This window comes from Danio rerio, chromosome 2 (genome assembly GCF_052040795.2).
Source record: "Danio rerio strain M-AB ecotype USA chromosome 2, GRCz13ab, whole genome shotgun sequence".
Classification (NCBI taxonomy): domain Eukaryota; kingdom Metazoa; phylum Chordata; class Actinopteri; order Cypriniformes; family Danionidae; genus Danio; species Danio rerio.
The window spans coordinates 49,354,385-49,377,345 of NC_141022.1; the positions used below are offsets into that span (position 1 = coordinate 49,354,385).

The 22,961-nt window shown below is 31.9% G+C and overlaps 1 protein-coding gene and 1 long non-coding RNA gene across 4 annotated transcripts in view; one reads left to right on the forward strand and one right to left on the reverse strand.

The window, feature by feature from the left end:
* Window positions 1-22,961, forward strand: part of gpc5c (glypican 5c) — a 276,595-nt gene that overhangs the window by 124,912 nt on the left and 128,722 nt on the right. The gene's annotated exons all lie outside the window — the stretch shown is intronic.
* Window positions 18,922-22,961, reverse strand: part of LOC147846482 (uncharacterized) — a 455,407-nt gene continuing 451,367 nt past the window's right edge. The window contains exon 3 of the long non-coding RNA XR_015478942.1: window positions 18,922-19,254. This is a non-coding gene — a long non-coding RNA (uncharacterized LOC147846482). The remainder of the gene's footprint in view (window positions 19,255-22,961) is intronic.

Genomic DNA, 22,961 nt, shown 5'->3' on the forward strand with positions numbered 1-22,961 from the left:
TGACTCTCTTGTGTCTGTGTGGATTTAAAGTGAAGCTGAGCAGAGCTAGCAGGGATTTGAGGTTATCGCACACAGATAGGCTGCACTTCAGTTTCCCAGGAGAGAGAGAGAGAGAGAGATCATATTTATTGGCACTCGTAGAGGCCAGCATCACTCTTTCAACTGGCAACCTCCCACATACCCAATATCATGCAGTGACTTTTTTTTCTATGACATAGCTATTTCAACGGAGTTGAACAACTATTGTATAATGCATTATTATCGTTATTATTATTATTATTATTATTATTATTATTATTATTATTCTTATTATTATTAACTTTATTTTATTTTTATTTATTTTATTGCGTTAGTGATATAAATATTTATTTTAATATTTAACTTAATTTCCCCGTTAAAAGTGTATAAACCTTTTAGTTATTAATTTAGCCATTTGTTTTGTTTTTCTTTAGTTTTTAAATTTTATTTAGATATAAATGTATTCTTCCTCAATTATTATAATTATTTTTATTTTATTCTAATTGTTAGTAGTGATATATTTTTTTTGTTTTACATTAATTTTTTTATTAGTTATTTAGTCATTTAGTTAATTATTTAATACTTTATTATTATTATTATTATTATATTTATTTTATTTAATGCTATTGTATTTAATTGATTAATTTTTCTATTTGTCATTTTTAAATTTCTGTATAAACCTTTTACTTATTAATTTAGTCATTTGTTTTGTTTCTTTAGTTTTTTACAATTTGTTTAGTTATTCATTTTTTTCCTTTTATTATTATATTTAATTAACTTAATTGTTATGAGTTAATTATTTTTTTATATTTTTGTTTTAATTACAATTTGATGTTAATTTTATTATCTGTATTATTTTATTAGTTATTTAGTCATGTAGCTATTTATTTAATAATATTTTATTATTATTATTATTATTATTGTATTTAGTTTAGTGTATTTAGTTAGTCTAAATTGTTTATTATTTTATTTACTTTGAATTATTTTATTGTATATTGTTAATTTAGTAATTTCCCCATTTTTGTCATTTCCTCTATATACTTTACTCTTGTTTTTAATCCTTTTCCCTATAGTCTTAATTTTAATTTATGAGTAGTTTATTACTTTATTCATTTGTTTTCTTTTTCTCATTATTTTTAATTTTAATTTTTGGTTAATTTTATTATCTGTATTCTTATTTTATTGGTTATTTAGTAATTTCGTTGTTTAATTTATTTTATTATTATTTTATTTTGCTCATTTGTTGTATTATTTTGTCAAAATTTTGTCACTTTTCTAATATTTTTGTTTTCATTTAGTAATTTCACCATTTTTGTAGTTTTTAAATAAGTATATTCTTACTCTTAATTTTATTTTCTTAGTAGTTTGTTTTGTTTTCCTTAATTTTTTGCTTTGTCTATTAATATTTTTATTATTATTATTATTATTATTATTATTATTATTATTATTATTATTGCCATTCTTTTTATATATTTTTTTAGGTAATTATATTACCTGTATTTTTATTTTATTAGTTATTTACTCGTTTAGTTGTTTATTTAATCAATAATTATAATAATAATAATAATAATAATAATAATAATTATTATTATTATTATTATTATTATTATTATTATTGCCACATTAACCACTACTACTGCCATGTTTGTTTGTTGGTTTTTTAACTTTAATTTATTTAATAACTTAAAATGTATTTATATATTTATTATTTATCTAAAGTAAACTTCTTATTCAGATATATCTGTTGTTTTTGCTTCTGGTCAGCAAGCCCTGGGTGTGTGGTATAATTGTAGGTGGAATAAATATCTGTGTGTGCATCAGCCAGCTGTTTGCCTGATCTCCATGTGCCATTCGTCATGTGTGTCCCTGTTATGCTCACAGTTTATGCTCATTCGTTCACATGAACAGAAATAGCGCAATGGTGTGTGGTCTTGTAATCTTCAAACCACATTCTCTCTGTTTGGATCAAAGAAAAAAGGTTCTTAAGGTCTGTATGTGCATGTGCATGTAAATATAGTATGCTTTTATATCATATAAAAGGCCTCTGGGTGGATTTTTGTGCCTGCAGATTCAGCAAATTTAAAAAAATGTGGATTTTACCGTGTAAATTAATGACTCCATTACCCACAATACATGCAGAGAAGCACATGTCGTGAGGAATTTTTCCAGACCTGAAAGCAATTAGAAGAGATTTGCGGACCGCCTTTCCCACAATTACCGTTACGCACCACACAAATCACTTCATCTTAACGAATTCAAGAATTATTGGATGATCTTCAGCAGACCGCATTCTTTAAAAAGCCATCTCGCTGGTGATATTACTGTCTGTGAATGTTCCTATAGCCTTATTTTCCATTAGAAACCACATTTTGACATGAATGACATTACTTTATCATATTGATTTAGTAATTATATTTCAATTGGAACTAACATTTTTCAAACTAGTTTTAATGTTACATACAATTATATAAAATATTTAGATGTATTATATTATATTATATTATATTATATTATATTATATTATATTATATTATATTATATTATATTATATTATATTATATTATATTATATTATATTATATTATATCATATACTATATTATATTAGATGGTATGGTGGCTTTAGATGTGAAATTCAATTATATTAAATATTTAGATGAATTGAAATGTATTATATTATGTTATATTATATTATATTATATTGTATTATATTATATTATATTATATTATATAATATTATATTATATTATATTATATTATATTATATTATATTATATTTTATATTATGTTATTCTATATTATATTATATTATATTATATCATATTATATTATATTATATTATATTATATTATATTATATTATATTATATTATATTATATTATATTATATCATATACTATATTATATTAGATGGTATGGTGGCTTTAGATGTGAAATTCAATTATATTAAATATTTAGATGAATTGAAATGTATTATATTATATTATATTATATTATATTATATTATATTATATTATATTATATTATATTATATAATATTTTATATTATGTTATTCTATATTATATTATATTATATTATATTATATTATATTATATTATATTATATTATATTATATTATATTATATCATATTATATCATATTATATGATATGATATGATATGATATTTTAGTTTATATTATTTTATATTATATTATTTTATTTTATATAATATTTAAAATATTATATTATATTATATTATATTATATTATATTATATTATATTATATTATATTATATTATATTATATATTTTATATTATAATATTTTATTTTCATAATATTTATTATCATATTATATTATACTTTTATTTTATATTATATTTTATTAAATATTAAATATTACATTTTATATTATTTAATTTTTTTATATTATATTATATTATATTATATTATATTATATTATATTATATCATATTATATTATATTATAATTATATTATAATTATGATATTATATTATATTATATATTACATTTTATAATATAATATTTTTTATATTATATTATATTTTATATCTTTTATATTATATTATGTTATTTTATATTTTATTATATATAGTTTTATTATATTATATTATATTATATTATATTATATTATATTATATTATATTATATATTACATTTTATAATATAATATTTTTTTTTCTATTATATTATATTTTATATCTTTTATATTATATTATGTTATTTTATATTTTATTATATATATTTTATTATATTATATAACATTACATTACATTACATTACATTATATTATATTATATTATATTATATTATATTATATTATATTATATTATTTGATATAATGTTATTCAATATTCTATTGTATTCTTTTCTATTATGTTATATTTTATCAGTGGTTTTCAAACTGTGGACTCACTGAATAATAAAAGAAAAAAAAAAACACTTTCAACTCTTTGACACATACAATAGCACCGATTTGATCAGCATTGGCTGTTCCCTGAATTGTACAATCACACTGCTGTACTTAAAATGTTTAGTGCATCATGTCATCAGCTGCTAAAAATCAATCCACTTGGCGCAGAGCCTGAGGAAAAGTTGCACAATGATCGTGGAAAAAAGGCACATAACTGGTCCGCAGCATGTCTATGCAAGATTAAAATCAAAGAGATGCTGCATCATTGATAAAATAATTGTAAATGTTTTGTAAATAGCAGCATGGCTTTCGATTTAGTCTGTTGCCTCAGATTTAGGCTAATTAATCTGAATGTGATTCAGATGGCGTGTGACACAGAACATAGACTCAAGCAGCTTTGCCATGCTTGAAGCATAGAAGTGGAATATAATTAAAGTCAGTCTATGTGTATACAGATTAAGGAACCTTGAACCTACCGGGAAAAAAAATACACCAGGGCCTACATGTCTGCAAAATAGTCAACAAATCTGAAATAATTTGATTGACACATACGCACACACACCATCCTATTACTAATAGACTAAACCAGTGGTTCTCAAACTGTGGTACATGTACCACTAGTGGTACGGGGGCTTCCTTTTAGTGGTACGCGGATGAATCAAATATGTCATATGTACATGCTACATATATTTAAATAAATTATCAAAAATGATTTATATATGAATATGATGACATAACGCCTATATTTATAAGGTCCAGGCAACATTTCCAAGTGCAGATAAACATGGAGTTTTTTTCTCTTTTTTTACTTTTTAAGAACAGTAACCTATCCTTTTTAACTTTTAAAAGCACATTTTAATTTAAATGTTCTTAATATTAGGAACTTATATGCCTTGTTTTTGAACTGTACAGAGCTTTAGCTGCTTTACTGGACCTAATACATTCCTGTGTTTCAATACTACTCATTATGGTGGTACTTGCAAAGACAACTATTTTTCTGAGGTGGTACTTGATGAAAAACGTTTGAAAACCACTGGACTAAACCATTCATTCATTCATTCATTCATTCTCTTTTTGGCTTAGTCCATTTATTAATCAGGGGTCGCCACAGTGGAATGAACCGCCCAGACTAAACCAAATGGATTGAATTGTTTGTGTCTGTACAGCAAACCAGTTTATCGTGATTTGCGATTTATACTTGTTACATTAAAATGTAAATGTTGTTTTATTCGGTAAACTAATGATGATTAACAATGTGCCATGTTTCTTGCCTTTCCAATCGAGTCAGTTTGTCGCACTGTTGTCTTCCAACATCTGAGTCCTGCATTCTGTATCTCCTCTGTTTTCTTCAGTGCTATTTTTAACCTAACATCCATTACATAAAGTCACATCCATAATGGGAATGTGCCAAAAATGGTCCCTTAGTCACTTAGTCAACGCACAGTAGTCGACCTACAGTAGAACAAAGCAGCTTTCAACACATTAATAAGCAGTCAAAATTATTAACCCTCCTGTGATTTTTTTTTCTTACTTTTTTATATTTCCCAAATGATGTTACATCAGTTTTTATTTAAAAAATATATTTCTTTAAGGTCAATATTGTTTTTTTTTTTCAATAGTCAACAGAACAAACTATCATTATACAATACCTTGCCTTATTACCCTAACCTGCCTAATTATGCAGTTAAGCCTTTATATGTCACTTTAAGTAGAATACTAGTATCTTGAAAAATATTATTTCCCGTCATCATAGCAAAAATAAAATAAATCAGTTATTAACTAGTTATTAAAATTATTATGTTTAGAAATGTGCTCTTCTCACCATTAAACAGAAATTGTGGAAAGCTGTAGGGGGCTAATAATTCAGGAGGGCTAATAGTTTTGACTTCAACTGTACACTGATTTTACCGCTTACACACATGGACTGCAACTCACAAAACCCCCTTTTTAAAATGATAGGGTCTTTAAAGCCTTGTTATGTCAGTAAACTTGCCATCTGTTTATGTGTTAACATTTGTGTCTTGAAGTGTGGGTGTGTATTTGACTTTACTGTGAGACAGACAGGTGTGTGAGTGTGTATTTTGAGCTGGTTGTAGTTGTTCCGGAAGCGAGATAACAGAGGTTACAAGTCCCTCATGTACTCCAAAGTAATTTTCATTCTTAATTTAGAAAAATGACTTAAAGACGTTTAAAATGTTGTTATCAAACATCAATGATGTCACGTTTATTTCAATAGCACTTTCTATGGTTAAATGAAGTCGATTTAGACTATTTAGATTAGTGTGTTAAGGGTTTAAAACACGTTTTGTTACAATTACGCCCAGCGATGGGCAGTATTTATGAAGTATTTTTAACACCGTTGTAGTGAGAATTATTGGGCCCCGTTTATTTTTTTTCCCCGATTTCTGTTTAATGGAGAGAATATGTTTTCAACACATTTCTACACATAATAGTTTTATTAACTCATTTCAAATAACTGATTTATTTTATCTTTGCTATGATGACAGTAAATAATATTTGACTAGATATTTTTTAAGACACTTCTATACAGTTTAAAGTGACATTTAAAGGCATAACTAGGTTAATTAGTTTAACTAGGCAGGTTAGGGTAATTAGCAAGTTATTGTAAAACAATGGTTTGTTCTGTAGACTATAAAAAATAAAAACATAGCTTAAAGGGGCTAATAACTTTGACCTTAAAATGTTTTATAAAAACTAAAAACTGACTAAATAAAAACAAAAGACTTTCTCCAGAAAAAAAAAAAACTATATCAGACATACTGTAAAAATGTTCTTGCTCTGTTAAACATCACTTGGGAAATATTTAAAAATATTTAAAGGGGGGCTAATAATTCTGACTTCAACTGTATGTATTTTAAAAACAAACAGTATTTTTGTTATTTGTATTTTATGGGTTTTATGAAAAAAGCCTAATATTTTGTATCAAAATACTTCAGTGTCTCGTATTTTTGTATTTCAAAATACTGTAAAATACTTTGTAAGAAGTCTACCTGATGACATCATACACATGTGGCCTCTGATTGGTGCTTTTTTAGTTATTTGCCAAGGCTTGAAGTCAGAAAATGTATTAATATTGAAGAAGTTGATCAATGCTTAGAGTGTGGATGGAAATTATGCATCACTTATGAAGAAAGTAACAGACAAATAGCAGGGGTAAATTCGGGAGCAGGTCAAAATCAGATGGGAAAATAAGACAAACATCATAAAAAGTCCTACAGTGACGATACCTACAAAAAGTAAATTATGTTTCAAATGACAGTAGCTGATCTGCAGGTGCTCTTTATAGTTAATTACAAACTTTGACAGTTAATCAGTATGAGACAAAAATATTAAATAATACTCCAGTCTACTGGTCAAAAAAGGTGTTTTAAAGAGTACAACTGCAAAACACATGATTTATGGAAATGAATTAAACTGAAGATTTTATTAACTTTCAGAAATCATGATTTTACATTAAGTTTTGAAGATTTCAGTTGCAAAAATGTTGAAAAATAAGACTTTCTCACAGTCAAAAGGTAAAGTGCTATATTTCAAATCATTATTAAATGGTTTTTACTGTGATTAAATAGATCATCTCTAAGACAGGACTTTCTGTATGAAATTTGTACCAAATCTATACTGAAATAAAAGTTAAGAGTAATAAGTGAGTTCATGAAGAGTTTTATGAATAAAACTTACACAGGTTACATTTTTTGGTGGCAAAGAAGCTGACTTAATCTTGCTCAGAGAAAAGCTGTTGTTATTATTTGATAAGAAGGTTTGCGAAAAAAAAAAGTCATGCTCCCTTGTAAAATTATTTTGTAGATTTTAAAAAATACAAAATACAGTATTTTATTTTGATACATTTTGTGGCTGCTGTATTTTGTAGTTTATTTTGATACACGTAAAATTGAGGTATTTGGAATTAGTTTCATTTTAAAATATATTTCAATGTATTTTGCCAATCCTTGATTACGTCTGGCTTCCACAATAATGCAGCATCTTCAACATGCGAAACTGGAGCATTCTGAAAATGCCAAAGACTGCTGCTAGTCTGGAAATGCTGGTGTTCTGTTTCAGTACAGACAGACTAAAACTCAAACATTTGAAAATATAGGCTCGGATATTCATAATCGCTATTCATAATCTTCTGGATTGTAGCGTATCGTTCCCTGATTCGATTTGGTGCCACACAGAGTTATGCCTACTTATGACATAGTTGCCAAAGACCACTTGAACTTATTTTCAAGCTGAAGCATTAATAAAAATGTTTAAACAAGTTCTTAAGTTCTGATCTCCTGAAGCGAACTCCAAATGAACTCAATTTCACTTGAAGTATATTCGGCCTTTAGTGTCATGCAGTGTCCTATAACACAGGTTTGATTATGAATGACATTTATATTCATGCATAAAGAAGAGGAATAAGAGTGCTGTAACTTGTCAAGGAACCAGGAATAATCTCCATGTTGTCATGTTAATTAACTTGATTAGGAAGAAACTGACTGAACTTAAATTGTAGGGACTGTATTTTTACATGAGTTTGTGCTGTGTGAACAGGAAAACAGTAGACTATTGGCTGTCTGTTATCTTGTAGTGTCAGTAGTCAGTAATCAGTCTTGTAGTCAGTCTGAATCGCATTTCATATAGTACCTGTTTTATCTTGTTTTCATATTTGAGTGGTGACCCTTTTTATGCCTGAACTGAAATTTTTGGATTGTGACATTGGTAAGTTTGTGCTGAGCATTGTGTGTCGAGTCAAAATTCTGACTGAACTTAAAATTCAAGGACTGTATTTTCTGCACTGTGTGAACGACAGCAGTAATGTAGACTATTAGCTGTCTATTATCTTGTAGTGCAGTAGTCACTCGGAATCTCCTGTGTGCGTCACAATTTCTTGTAATCATTCATTCATTCATTCAGTCATTCATTCATTCAGTTTCTTTTCGACTTAGTCCCTTTATCAATCTGGGGACGCCACAGTGGAATGAACCACCAACTTATCCAGCATATGTTTTACACAGCAGATGCCCTTTTAGCTGCAACCCATCTCTGGGAATCATCCATACATATTACGAACAATTTAGCTTACCCAATTCACCTGCACCGCATGCCTTTGGACTGTGGGGGAAACCAGAGCACTCGGAGGAAACTCACATGAACGTGGGGAGAACATGCAAACTCCACATTGAAACGCCAACTGACCCAGCCGAGGCTCGAACCAGCGACCTTCGTGCTGTGAGGCAACATCACTACCTGCTCCGCCACTGCGTCGCCAGTTTCTTTTATTTTGTTTTACTTTTTGAGAGTGAGTTCAGTTAGTTTGTGCTGAGCGTTGTGAGTTGAGTCACAATTGTCATTCAAAATCCACTGACTCTGAGCACAGTCAAAATTTGGCTGTTGGCTAAATGTGCGACCAACCTCGTTATTTTATATTAAGCTGTAACAAAGTACAAAGCTAGACGCAATCTGTGAACATCTGATTTTTTTACTACAGTCTATGGATCAGACAGAGAAGACTTCTGTTGCTGATAATTGTTTCTTTAAATTTCAAAGAAAAGCCTACACTGCCATCCACAGGATACATACAACGACCCCAAAAAGTGAACAAAATATCAAAAACAAAAAAGCAAAAAACAATTGTTACTCTGTTAAGTGCAAAATGTATTTAAACAGTGTCATCAAACCCTAAAACACATTTTTTTTAAATTGACATTTCATCACCTTAGAACTATAAGGTTCTATCTGACATTTTTGTCAAAATTGAGTCAGTGACTTATTAAACAACAACTTATTTACATTATAAGATGTTTTTTTAATAAGTTGTTTACATTTTAAGACTTTTTATTTAAAAAAAACAACAAAAAAACAAATGTTACACACATACTGTTTGCTATGGAAAGCAAAAACTTTGAAGCCCAATATCTCAAAATCATTCAGAACACAGATAGAACCTCATAATTCCAAGGTGACGATATGTGTGGCACATTGCTGAAAACACTATTAGGACACGTGTTTCACTATCGAGTGGCAATTGGTTATTTTTGCATTGTTTAGAGGAAATTAATTCTTCCAGTTTAATAAATCACAATTTATACAAAGTAGGGGAGAGTGGGGCACAAAGTAATTCTTTTGGTTTTGGCCATAATGAATGAAAAGGTAATAGGGTTAAACAAACCATTTTTTTTTAACCAACAACACACAAGCCTGTCCTACAAATAAGCACTGATTATATGATCGTCGAACCTATGGGTTCTGTACAGTATTGCCAAAAGTGCCAGGAGTAAAGATGTTACTAAATAAGTTGTAACAGACATGGTAATGCATGCTTAAAAAGGCAGATTACACACATTTAATTTAATCTCTGTTTACTTTAAATAGTAGCTATTTCCTTAGTACTTAACTAAATTTATTTTATATTCTACACAGCACAGCATGTTTATTTATTTATTTATTGTATAAACACATTTGAATCTATTTGCACTATTATCCATTTATCCATTGTTATACAATGCATTTATTTGCATTATTAGCAATAACAATTTTTTTCTGTTAAATTTTTATTATTATTAAAAAAACATTTAAGTACAGAAAGTTCTCAACATTACACTCAAATTTTAAATAAATACTTTGTTAATTTAATTGGTGTCCAACCGTGAGTGGCTTAATTTTAACACCCAGTTACAACTGACTCTGCTGTGCTGTGTCGTGTTTGCCTCAAAACTGGCAGTCACTGTTTTTTTTTATTTATTTATTTTTTTACATCTTTCAAAATGGTTACTTTTTTTTTAAAATTATTTTTTATTTATTTATTTTTTTAGCCTAGAAGGCGGTAATCACAACAGTATAAGATTTTACATTCATACTTTCATGGATTTCCTTAAACTAAACAAAATATTGACTTCCATAAAAAGTACCAAAAATGGTTTCTCCTGTGCTTCTCATCCAAATTTCACCAAACTTTTAACAATAATTGGCAGAAGGACATCTGCCGACACTGTCGTGAAAACCTTGGAAGCATGCCATGGTTAACCCTGAGCAAATAGCTTAAAACTCTGAGTTAAATGAGTTACATTTAACCCTGCGTTACTTTGTCCCCATGTGCTCCTCTATCTATTTTTGCAAAAAAATAAAAAATAAAATATTAATAATAATAACTATTAAAATGCATAAAAATTGCTTGAAAAAGAGGTTGTAACATCAAAAATGTCTTGCAAAATTATAGCATAATCACTATATTTTTAAGGTTGTGTAAAAATGTATGATTTAAAAATTCCTGAATTTGTCTAGAGTTTTTTGATATTGGCTAAAATGACATTATAGTTAATTAAAATATTTTCATTTAAAACGCTGGTTCTGTATTGGTTTCTTAACCCTTGGTATTATGTGGTCTGAATACACACACACACACACACACACACACACACACACACACACACACACACACATATATATATATATATATATATATATATATATATATATATATATATATATATATATATATATATATATACACACACACACACACACACACACATACACACACACAAACACGTTTAAAATGAATTGTAAAATGTATGTAAAACATGGTACATTTTATTTTATCCAAAAAGAAAATATAAAAAAATGACATGTGATGAATTTATTTATATCTCTTTCACATCATCTCATAGCGTTTACATCCATACGCCTGTAAGTCTATTTTGACCTGCTTTTTTACAAGAAATGGTTTCTGCAAAAACATGTAATAACGTTGCTTGCCACTAGGTGTCAGGATAACACTTATTACCACTTTAGGATACAGGACAAACTGAGTTTATTAATATTGGTTATTTATTGGCATTTTAGTCGACACATATTTACTATCTGTATTTTAATAACATTCCAGGTTGTTTCCTGGCCTGTTTTCTCTTCATTTGCTTACCTGATAATGTCCTAATAACAACGTTTCTGTTACCAGATAAACGCCACCTGTGCTAGCCATTTAGAACAGCCTTATCTGCATTGTGTGTATGCGTTTACCTTTTTTGTTTGTTACCCATCTTACCTGCTTGTTGTTGACAGCCAGTTCTGAACATAAGAGGTGTTGTTATCAGCCATGCATATGTCCATGTGTTTAATTCAGCGGCTTTCTGCCAGATTTGCCTTCAGTCATAACATTTTGGCCACTCAGCGTCTGGCATCGCCCCATGCCAGCTTGAAGCCACTGGCATCACTTTGATGCTTGGCACAAGCTGTGCACATCTGGCCTGTTGTTACTAAAAGGACACAGTAAGACAAAAAGGTATTTGCTCTCACTCTCTGTCGTCATTTAACAATGTTGAGGTGTAAAAGCAAAGTGAAAATATCACGTGATATTATAACTGCAACAGCTAGTTTTTATTATACAGAAACATTTGCATTAATAGATTGTTATTGTTCTGCATGATGCTGGAAAAAACAATGGGGAATTTATTGGATCATAATAATGTATGGAACTATTACAAAGGCTCCTATTGTTGGTTTTTAGATTGACTGACTTAAGTGTCAATGTAGACTATGGAGCTGGCTGGCATATATGAAAAGGATTGCTTATAGCCTATTTATGTGCTGTTTCTGATTAGTTTTGGTTTCGATTTTCGATTAGTTATATGCCTTTTATGGTACAACTGAAATGAAGGTACACAATTGTTCTTATATAAAAGGTACAACTCCTTTATTACAATACATATAAAATAAATATTACTAGTCAGGCAAAGTGATTTTATGATTAATTTCCATGTTAAAACAAGAATTGTCATTTAAAAGTATGTTTTAAGAAACTTGTAAACATGAATTATTGAGTTCTAAAATACAATAAAACAAAACAACTGGTCAAATATGAAACTATAAATAGTGTAAACTAAACATTTAAGGCGTTTTAAATAAATGTTTGGTAAGCATTTTGGACACTGTTAAGGCACAAAGTGTCTTGTCACTGTAGTGGTACCCATATGGATCAGATTTGTACCTTTTATGAAGGTACAGTATTGTATCTGCAGGTTTTAAAAACCGAAGATACATTTTGGTTTCCCAAGATACAAATCATGTTTTTAAAGGTACAAACTGCAATAGTACAAATTTGTTTCTTTGTCTTAAGGTGCAATTCTGTTCCACCTCCAACACTACCATTTTTTTCTGACACTGTATATATAAACTAAAGCATGTTAAACTCCTGCAGTTCAATAGGGGGCAGTAAAGAGAGTAATTTATACTTTTCATTGAACAGACAAAAGCTCAATTCAGAGCTAGCATACGTGTACTACTTTAGCAATATATTAAAATGCTGAAATAGTAATTGCATTATGCTAGTATGTAATTATAAATTAAGCATTAGATATGTTCAGATTAGCATGCAACTATCTATCTATCTATCTATCTATCTATCTATCTATCTATCTATCTATCTATCTATCTATCTATCTATCTATCTATCTATCTATCTATCTATCTATCTATCTATCTATCTGTCTGTCTGTCTGTCTGTCTGTCTGTCTGTCTGTCTGTCTGTCTGTCTGTCTGTCTGTCTGTCTGTCTGTCTGTCTGTCTGTCTGTCTCACTTTTATACATTTCCCAAATTATGTTTAACAGAGTGAGGAAATTTTCACAGTATGTCTGATAATATTTTTTCTTCTTGTAAAAGTCATTCACTTTATTTCGGCTAGAATAAAAGCAATTAAAAAAAAATATATAACATTTTAAGGTCAAAATTGTTAGCCCCTTTAAGCTATATATTTTTCTTTGATAGTCTACAGAACAAACCATCGTTACACAATGACTTGCCTAATTACCCTAACCTGCCTAGAAAACCTATTTAACCTGTTAGACTTTAAATGTCACTTTAAGCTGTATAGAACTGTCTTGAAAAATATCTAGTCAAATATTATTTACTGTCATCATGGCAACGATAGAATAAATCAGCTATTAGAAATGAGTTATTAAAACTAGCATGTTTAGAAATGTGCTGAAGAAATATTCCTTTAAACAGAAATTGGGGAAAAAAAATAAGAGAGGGGCTAATAATTCACGGGGGCTAATAATTCTGACTTCAGCTGTATGTATATTTGTATGTGTATTTTAATAATGGAGTAACATTTTGTGTAAAATTTAAATTGTGACAATGTTTGTAATATATATAAATATATACATATTAATGTTTAGTATAGACCACAAGAATAAAATTATATATTATTTGGTTTTAAAAATGCGAAAACTTTCAAATTAGTGAATAATTCAAAAGATTATTTGAAGATTTATAAAAAATATTAACAAAAGTAAACAATAGTAAAATTGTCAATCAAGTGCATGCCTCTTATTCGTTTTGGTTTCATTTTATTTTAGTCTTGTTTGCATGTACTGTACTTATAGTCATTACATAAACATGGTAATAACTACAGCAAGCATATTATTCCTAAACCTACCACTAAACCTTACCTTAGCTCATGTATTTTTTTTTATGTAACCCAATTTTATTAGGCAAGTTCATGTGTTGCAAGTTGCTTCATTTTTTTTCTGTTTCTCTCTATTCAAAGTTGAGTATAAATGTTTTCCAGCTTTGTCTGTGCATTCTCAGGAACATGTTTTAAACCCAGTGCTGGAAAAAGTGCTGCAGACTGACTATAGATAGAAAGAGAGCAATGCAATCTCAGGCAGTGACATCATCTGCTGCATCTAAATGACTGGTGTGCATCCAGTGTGTGTGTGTGTGTGTGTGTGTGTGTGTGTGTGTGTGTGTGTGTGTGTGTGTGTGTGTGTGTGTGTGTGTGTGTGTGTTTCAGCCCACAAATGGGAGGTCCAGATTTCTCTTCCGAAATTCTGAAATAATTGAGAACACATCTCAGTGGATTTTCACCTCGACATACACACACACACACACACACACACCCTCATTACAGTGTTATGTGGAGCTCATTGACTGTTGAACGCCGCTGACCTGTGCAACATTATGAAGGAAACGGTGAAAGTGATGTTAAAAACACTGGGTCGAGTTCAAAGAATAGGAAGTTTCTCTGCATGGGGCACTGCTGCTGCCCAATTAATGCCACATTCACAGGGTCACACACACTAGGTCAGGCTTTAGCGTGTGTGTGTAAAATTGGTTTCTTGCCAAACCACCTCTTTATGCTTCAGGGAAGAGCCTTTAACAGTGTCCAGGCTGAAGTGGTGACCATGTTTAAGAGACCGGGGGCAGCTTTACCAGTAAATGCTCCCATAAACAGCCACTTCCTTCAGTTAATTTAGAACTATAAGCGGCTCATCCAGGAATCTTGTGCCTTTTCCTGTATTCTCACTCCCTCATTCACTTGTTTTTGCTACTTTTGGCCAATTTGCAGAGGGGTTATTGTTTTATTTTTAGTTTGAATTTGAGCAGAATGAATAATATTTCTGCACAACTGTTGAGTTTGGTGTAGGTATTGAAAAGTGTTTAAAAGAGGTCTCCAGTGTAAACCATGGCTTAATGTAAAGTTGAAGTCAGAATTATTAGCCCCCTTTTGATTTTATTTTATTTTTAATATTTCCCAAATGATGTTTAACAGAGCAAGAAAATTTTCACAGTATGTCTGATAATATTTTTTCTTCTGGAGAAAGTCTTATTTGTTTTATTTTGGCTAGATTAAAAGCAGTTATTAATTTTTTAAAAACTATTTTTGGGACTATTTCTCAAGAAAACTACTTTTTAATATTTGTTTTATTTTTAAATTAATTAATTTATTATTAATATAGATTATTTTGTAATCAGAAATTTCAAGAGAAAAACATTTTAACATTTAATATTTTTTTTAAGTCTTCTTGGTCATCTTTGATCAATTATATCCATCTTTTCTGAATAAAAGTAATACAGTGTGGGACATACGTATTCAGCAGGTCACAATAATTCTTAGAAAATATTAATAGCATGATTTATTATTTTATAAAATATTACATCTAAAGGTGCTGTTGATTTGAAATTTTCACCAGATGTTGATAACAACCAAAGATATACATAAATGAAAAGAAAACAAATCTAATTAGCTCACAAATTAAGTTATGTGTTATGAAATGGCTTAAAGACACCTCCCATATGTAGAATGAAGTCACATGCATTGCTCAGGTGTGAGTTCATCACAGACTTCAACAGTGTGCAAAAATCTTAATGCTTTTGTGAGTTTTGTCTGTCCACATTGATCTTTATTTTGGATTTTCTATTGGATTCAAGTCAGGTGATTGGTTGGGCCATTCTACAGCTTGATCTTCTTTCTCTGAAAGCATTTGACAGTTTCCTTGGCTGTGTTTTGGATCATTGTCTTGTTGAATGTCCAGTCTGGTTTCATATTCATCATCCTGATAATGTAGATGTTTGACTGAAACAGTTCATACTCATTTACAATAAGGAAGGGCAGAGAGTTGCTGAAGAACTTCTGAGAGATTTCAGCTGCTGTCTGGGCTTTCACTGCCTTTCTACACCTCCCTTTCTTTATGTGTTTAATACTTTTTTCCTGTCTCATTTCATTTTGTTACACACAACCTATTTTGTAAATAGCAATCTTTGCATATTTGGTTGTTATCAACATCTTATGGGTGAAAATTTTCAAGTCAACACCATTAATAGGAATATGTTTTCTGAAAAAATGGTGACGTGTTAAATACTTAATTCCCCCACTGTGTGTGTGTGTGTGCGTGTGTGTGTGTGTGTGTGTGTGTGTGTGTGTAAATATGAGGTTTTCCTAGCATTTTATTAAGTTATCCTCATTGCTCTACAAACAAATGATGGGATACGCATTAAAATTTGTCATCACAATCAAAAATGCATATGTTCTTTAAAAATGTAAAGTGGTTTGCTTGAATGCAAGTGGAATAATCTGTCTTAAAGGAATCGAACTCACAAAAATTAAAATTGTCTACATTAACTAACCTTCATGTTTTTTTTTTCAACGTATGACCTAAGTAATGCCATCTTTAAAGAAAAAAAAAAAAAGAAGTTGTAATTTCTCATGAATATTGTCTGGTGAAATTCTCCAGTCAGCATTGTTTTGGACTCCACAGACATTCAATGTTCAAAATGTAAAAGATTTCTCAAAATACATTTTGTTCCACAATCTTATATAAATCGAGAAGGATGTTTATAAATATCAGAATTCAAATTCCTGGTTGAATGTGTTTATAAAAGTTAGTCTATTTGTAAGTTGAACTCTTTAATTGAAACTTTATTGATAGATTTTAGAGTTACAGTTACAAATATAAAGAATTAATAAGACATGAATTGTTCCAATCTATCAGCAGAAAACAACATTATTCACATTTTCTTCCTCTCTAAATCAAACAGTACAATTATAAATTAGTCTATTTTTTACTTTTTTTACTTCGTAGCTGGATTTGTTCCTGATTCTGATCATTTGATGAACTCCACAACCACATCAGATCTCTGAATTACTGCTAAGTAATTAAAAAGAACACCAAGAATCCCAATTCACAAAGGCACTAAATAAAGTCTTGTTTCCTATAGTAAAGTGTAGTAATTATAATCAGCTCAATATAGGCTTATTTGGAGCTCTGAACTCTACTCTTCTTATATCTGACCAAATAAGAGGTGCGTTTCTTCCACACCCTGACTTGTAACACGCATAATAACAGACCAAATCTGCCTTATCTTCCCTCAAATACATTCTCCACCCTACAATCCCTGTTTGTCTCATGCCCACCATATGTGTGTACACCCGTTTCCATAAAGTAATTTTCACCACAATCTATTGTCTTTTTTCCTCCTATTGGTGATCAATGTAAAATGAAACGTTCAAAAAAGATTATATTAGTGAGTGTAGATCATGGCTTTGTCTACACCCTTTCCATAACATTAATGGAGAGAGCTATTGATGTTGTACTCAATAACACACAACACACATATCTGCTGCTGTTCGGTGTGGAAACATTGACGCTTTGACCTACAGTATGTGTGTGTGTGTGTGTGTGTGTGTAATGGACTGACCTTAGTGTCATTTCCTATTCTCGTGTGCTACACACACACATACACGTCTGGCTGTCTTTACTAAAACAGCTTTATTTCCTCAGGTCATATCCATAAATAGCTACAACATCATTTGCTAGCTGGTTTTATTTTTGTGGCTGTAAACAATACCAGCCCTAACTTTTTAATTTAGTGGCTAATTCAGATGAATTTAGTTTGCTTATCCCCCAATAATGATTGGATTTAAAGGGGGAGTTTGGTGCCACTTCTCCATTGAAAAATCTTCCTTTTTTTCTAAGACTAAACTGTATGAATTCATGTACCATGTGCCAACTATGTCACTGTATCATTAATGTTTATGGTTTTTGAAACCAATAAAGCCACTTATTTGTATGCACATATTTTTAATTTCTAATTTGTACAGTAAAACAGTTAACAATGCATATGCTGCACATATATCATTGTGACGGTCGTATTGTTCTATTAACCGGTGTCCACTAGATGAAGGTGTTCCATGATCTGCTATTCTCTTGGAGTGTTGAACAGGTGCAGTGTTTTGCCGTGATTACGTTTAGACCAGGTGCGGAGTGTTAGCTGTGATGTGCGTTTGGATAAAGACCAAGGCTGCATCTGAAACTGCATACTTCCATACTATTCAGTACGCTATAGAATTCGAAAATCAGGATGCGAAAAGTACCTGGATGACTTACAACTTACTACATAATTTGGATTTCAAGAGTTCACACTTAGCTGATGATTGATTATAAGCAAGTTTGGCATGCTGTCCCGGGAGAGAGCCCTGAGCTCGAAGGTTCTTGAGCCCTGGGCTCCCTCCCGTTTGGAGGAAGAGAGGGGAACCTCGAGCTCAGGTAGATCTCGACAACTCCCCTTTTGATAATAGCTAAAGACTAAGCTATGAAAGCTTGAATAGCTATTAAAAGATATGCTGCATTATTAGATTACCTGTATTGAAATTTAGATTTAACGATTAACTTGTTGTGCATGTTTTTGGAATGTGGGAGGAAACCGGAGAACCCGGGGAAAACCCACGCAAGCACGGGAAGAACATGCAAACTACACACAGAAACGACCACCGGCCTGTTAAGGAACTAGAACCGGTGACTTTCTTGCTGTGAGGCGACAGTGCTAGTCACTGAGCCACCGTGCTGCCCTATGGAGGGAAAGGTGAAAGGTAGGGGTGGAAGGGGGGATTCTTCAAATCGATGATGACTGTAGTGAAAAAACCCTGGCTCTTTATAGTGGTTAGGAATGGCCTGATTGCTGGATCAAGCATGCTAATGCAGAACCAGCCGTGTTCAATCATAATCACGTGCTCCTCTCGAAATTAGTTTATGAATAAACTTCACTTAGTCAATTGACTTAAGTTGTGTGTTTTTGGATGGTGAGATGAACTCCACACAGAAACGTCGGCTGGCTTAGTAAAGACCAGTGATGTTCTTGCTGTGAGGCGACAGTGCTAACCACTGGGCCATCCTGCCACCAATCTAAGAAAGGAGGAGGAGTAGGGGTGGAATGGGGAATTCTTCAAAATGAAGATGGCTGTTATATGGAGCCTAGGGTAATGACCCTAAGTTGCAAATGACCCACAAATAACGGTACGACCGGTGCGACCCTATATTTAGTTCGGGCTATGGGGGATTCTTTTTGCCATTGGACGTGTCGATATGTAAATGCAGACAACTACATTAGACTGCGTTGATTTGCTTACTTTATTATACTTTATTTTATTATATTATATTATTCATATTAAACTCGTGGTCAGAGTGACATTAAACTTTTAAATTAAGGCGGGGGCCACAAACTATCCTCCTGCGAGCCGCGGGTTTGCGACCCCTGATTTTAATGAACAGTTCTATAGATTTTTTTTTTTAGTTATTCTAATACAGTATTTGAATAACAAAAATAAACATAATTCAATAAAATGAATAGTTATTAACGTAATAAATGGTAAACTTTTATATGCCTGAGTGCTTTTAAAATCCTTATACAATCACGGGCCTCAAAATACATGCAAATGATTTATTATAATATAAACTTAACATTGCAGATCCTGCGATGTGACTTTTGAGAATGATCAAATTATGATATCAATGGTGAAATTATATATTCCACAGCCCTAACACACACACACACACATACACACACACACACACACACATATATACAGATACATGTACAGCTGTTGGCCACATGGCATCTGTCCCTGCCACTGGCTGCCACAGTCTACTTTCCCATCATCCTTCTGTGCGGCAGGCTTGGCTTAGGTTCTCTTTCTGTGGTCTATCTCCACCATTCGCTCATCCTCTCACACTCCCGATCTCTATAGGATTGCTTCTCTTCATCTCATTGGCTATTTTAGGCGTCGTATGTCTGATTTTATTTGGCTCGTCTCCCGTCTGTATTGATTGGCATGTGTTCTCAGTGCAGATGTGTGTTTGGCACCATCTGCAAGGGCTATTTCTGTGTCCTAAGTGTTGTTTATGGATTCAAATGGAAATTCTTATGGATTTGTGACCTTTAGGATGCCATTGGTTTGTCTTACCTTTCTATTTATCATGTAAGAGTCTCCACTAGAGATTGGATCCAAGCTACTTCCAGTTACCAGATGGTCACCATAAACAACACAGCCATCCAATCATTAGCAGACATTGAGCTAACTGTGAAATCAGTTACGCTTCCTCTGCTGGAATTAAACCGAGGTGTTAAGAGGTTTTCATTGTGAAGCCTGGTGACAGTAATTGTTCTCCCGATCGTGTATTCATGTCAGATGCATGGCCCGCATGTGCATGTGCTGCCTTCCTGTATAATTCAGTGCTGTTGTAAAACTGCCTGTCTCGCCAACGTTGGCCCGATGCCTTCTCAGTTTAACCTGAGGGTAAGAAGCTCTTGTATATTTTCTTGGCTGAAAATTGACATGAAAACACTCGGGTAGAAAGTTACATAGTGTCAAATTGTGAGGAATCTTGTTGGCAGATGGTATTTATAACAGTTTAAAAAAAAAAAAATCACAGTGACATGAATTTGGCTTGTTTTCTCTGGTGAGAGCTGTTTGATTGGCAGGCAGATGATGATGTCATATTGGCAAATTATTAAACTTCAATCCATAAATGGATGGATTGATTGATAGATGAGCTAAATGTCAGGAAAATGTTAGTTAGGTACAGTAAACTGTAATGCAGTTGCGTATATTCACTGTGTAAAAATTCAAAAGGGATTTTTTTTTTGGTTTTTTTACCCAGACGTTTAAAAAATAACTTTTTTAGAGCAGTAATCACAATACCGTGAAACCATCATGTTTTTACTTATCAAAGGTTATCATACTGTCAAAATCTTATACCGGCCCATGCCTTATTTTATTTACTTTAAAGGGCACCTATGGTGAAAAATCAACTTTTCAAGCTGTTTGGACAGACATATGTGTAGGTGTAGTGTATAGACCGTCATATTGGGGTGATATAAACACACCCAGTCCTTTTTTTATTTCAATTTAACAACATAAAAACAGTGGACCAATTGGAGCAGTTTTCAGACCGACGTAGGACTTAACGTAGGAGTGCTGTCCCCCTGCTCACCGAATTGATTGAAGTCCGGACCAAACCAACCGGGCAATAAAAGGTCTGTTCAGTTTACTAGGATCATCAATCATCATCAAAAGTCATTAAGAAGAGTGCGTTTTACAAGTTTATAATGTTTTATAACAGTTGATGAGTGTAATGAATTGTGAATGAATTGACATTGTATGTGACTCATCATTGCAGCTCCACAACAAATGCATCAAAAACTCGATGGTAAAGTTCTTACTGTAGTATTTCTCACAAACGCTATGTCAGATCTTCTTCCTTTTAAGTCTGTCTGCTGTCTGAATCAGCCGAGTGAAGAGACAAAGGAACGCAGAAAGGCACATTGAAATGGTAGGCAGGGAAGACTAGCCTTAAAGAACAAAACCGCTACCTGATGCAAAAAGAGAAACTTATAAAAGAATTTTATACTAATAAAAAATAAATAATCTGATGATTGTTTTTCGCTGAAACTTTAGAGACACATTTTGGAGACACAAAAGACTTACTGTATATTAAATCTGAAAAAAGGGGTAACCTAGGTGCCCTTTAACATGTTTAATTCAGCCAGCAGTCAAATTTTACTAATGCACATTTATACAAATGTTAATATGCATATCAGGAAAATCTATTAAATGAGACATGAAACAGAACCATGATCATATTTACACCACCTTCATAGCGTCTAAGTCAGGGATCACCTATCTTGGTCCTAGAGGGCCGGTGTCCCTGCAGGGTTTAGCTCCAACGTGCCTCAACACACCTGCCTGATTGTTTGTGTTTGATTAGGGTTGGTGCTAAAATCTACAGGACAATGACAACCCAGGAACACGTTTGGTGACCCCTGGTCTAAGCTATGGGAATGTGTTTGAACAACACAATACAGGTAGTATAAAACTAATTATAATCAAATGAACCTTGGATATTTAAAACAAATAAAATTTTTGTAAAAGTAGAGCACTTATGGACATATTTCAACGTTTAAATCAGCCCCAGAAATAATCTGCATGCTTTACTTTGGACCAAAAAAAAGTAAATCTGTAAAAAATATGGACGACGCAACAGCCTCTTTTCCCATTGAACGCCTTGAGGGCAAAACGCCTGCTTGACGGGCACAAACTGTTGCAAAAGACTGCTGAAATTGACATGCGCAGAAGGACTGTCTGATGGAGCCAGAGGAGGAGCCGCGAAAATGAGCGGAGTCAAGCTTCCAACCAAACGCTTTATGTAAAATCATCCACGCCCCCCGAACTTCTCAGCATGCGTTTGCTGTAACGTTAACAAATATGAGGGTTTTATATATTCAATCGCGCCAGCTCCGGGCCGCAGCGCATAACCTACTCGCGGCGTCGCGGGCTGATTCCGGCTCGCATGCGGCAGCGCCGGCTCGCTCGGCCGCCGCATCTGGCTTGATTTACTTGGGCTGGAATCTGGCAGTGAGTCCAGGCATCCGGAGAAGGTCCAGCAGAGGTAGTCAGTCTGAGCTCTGAGGGGT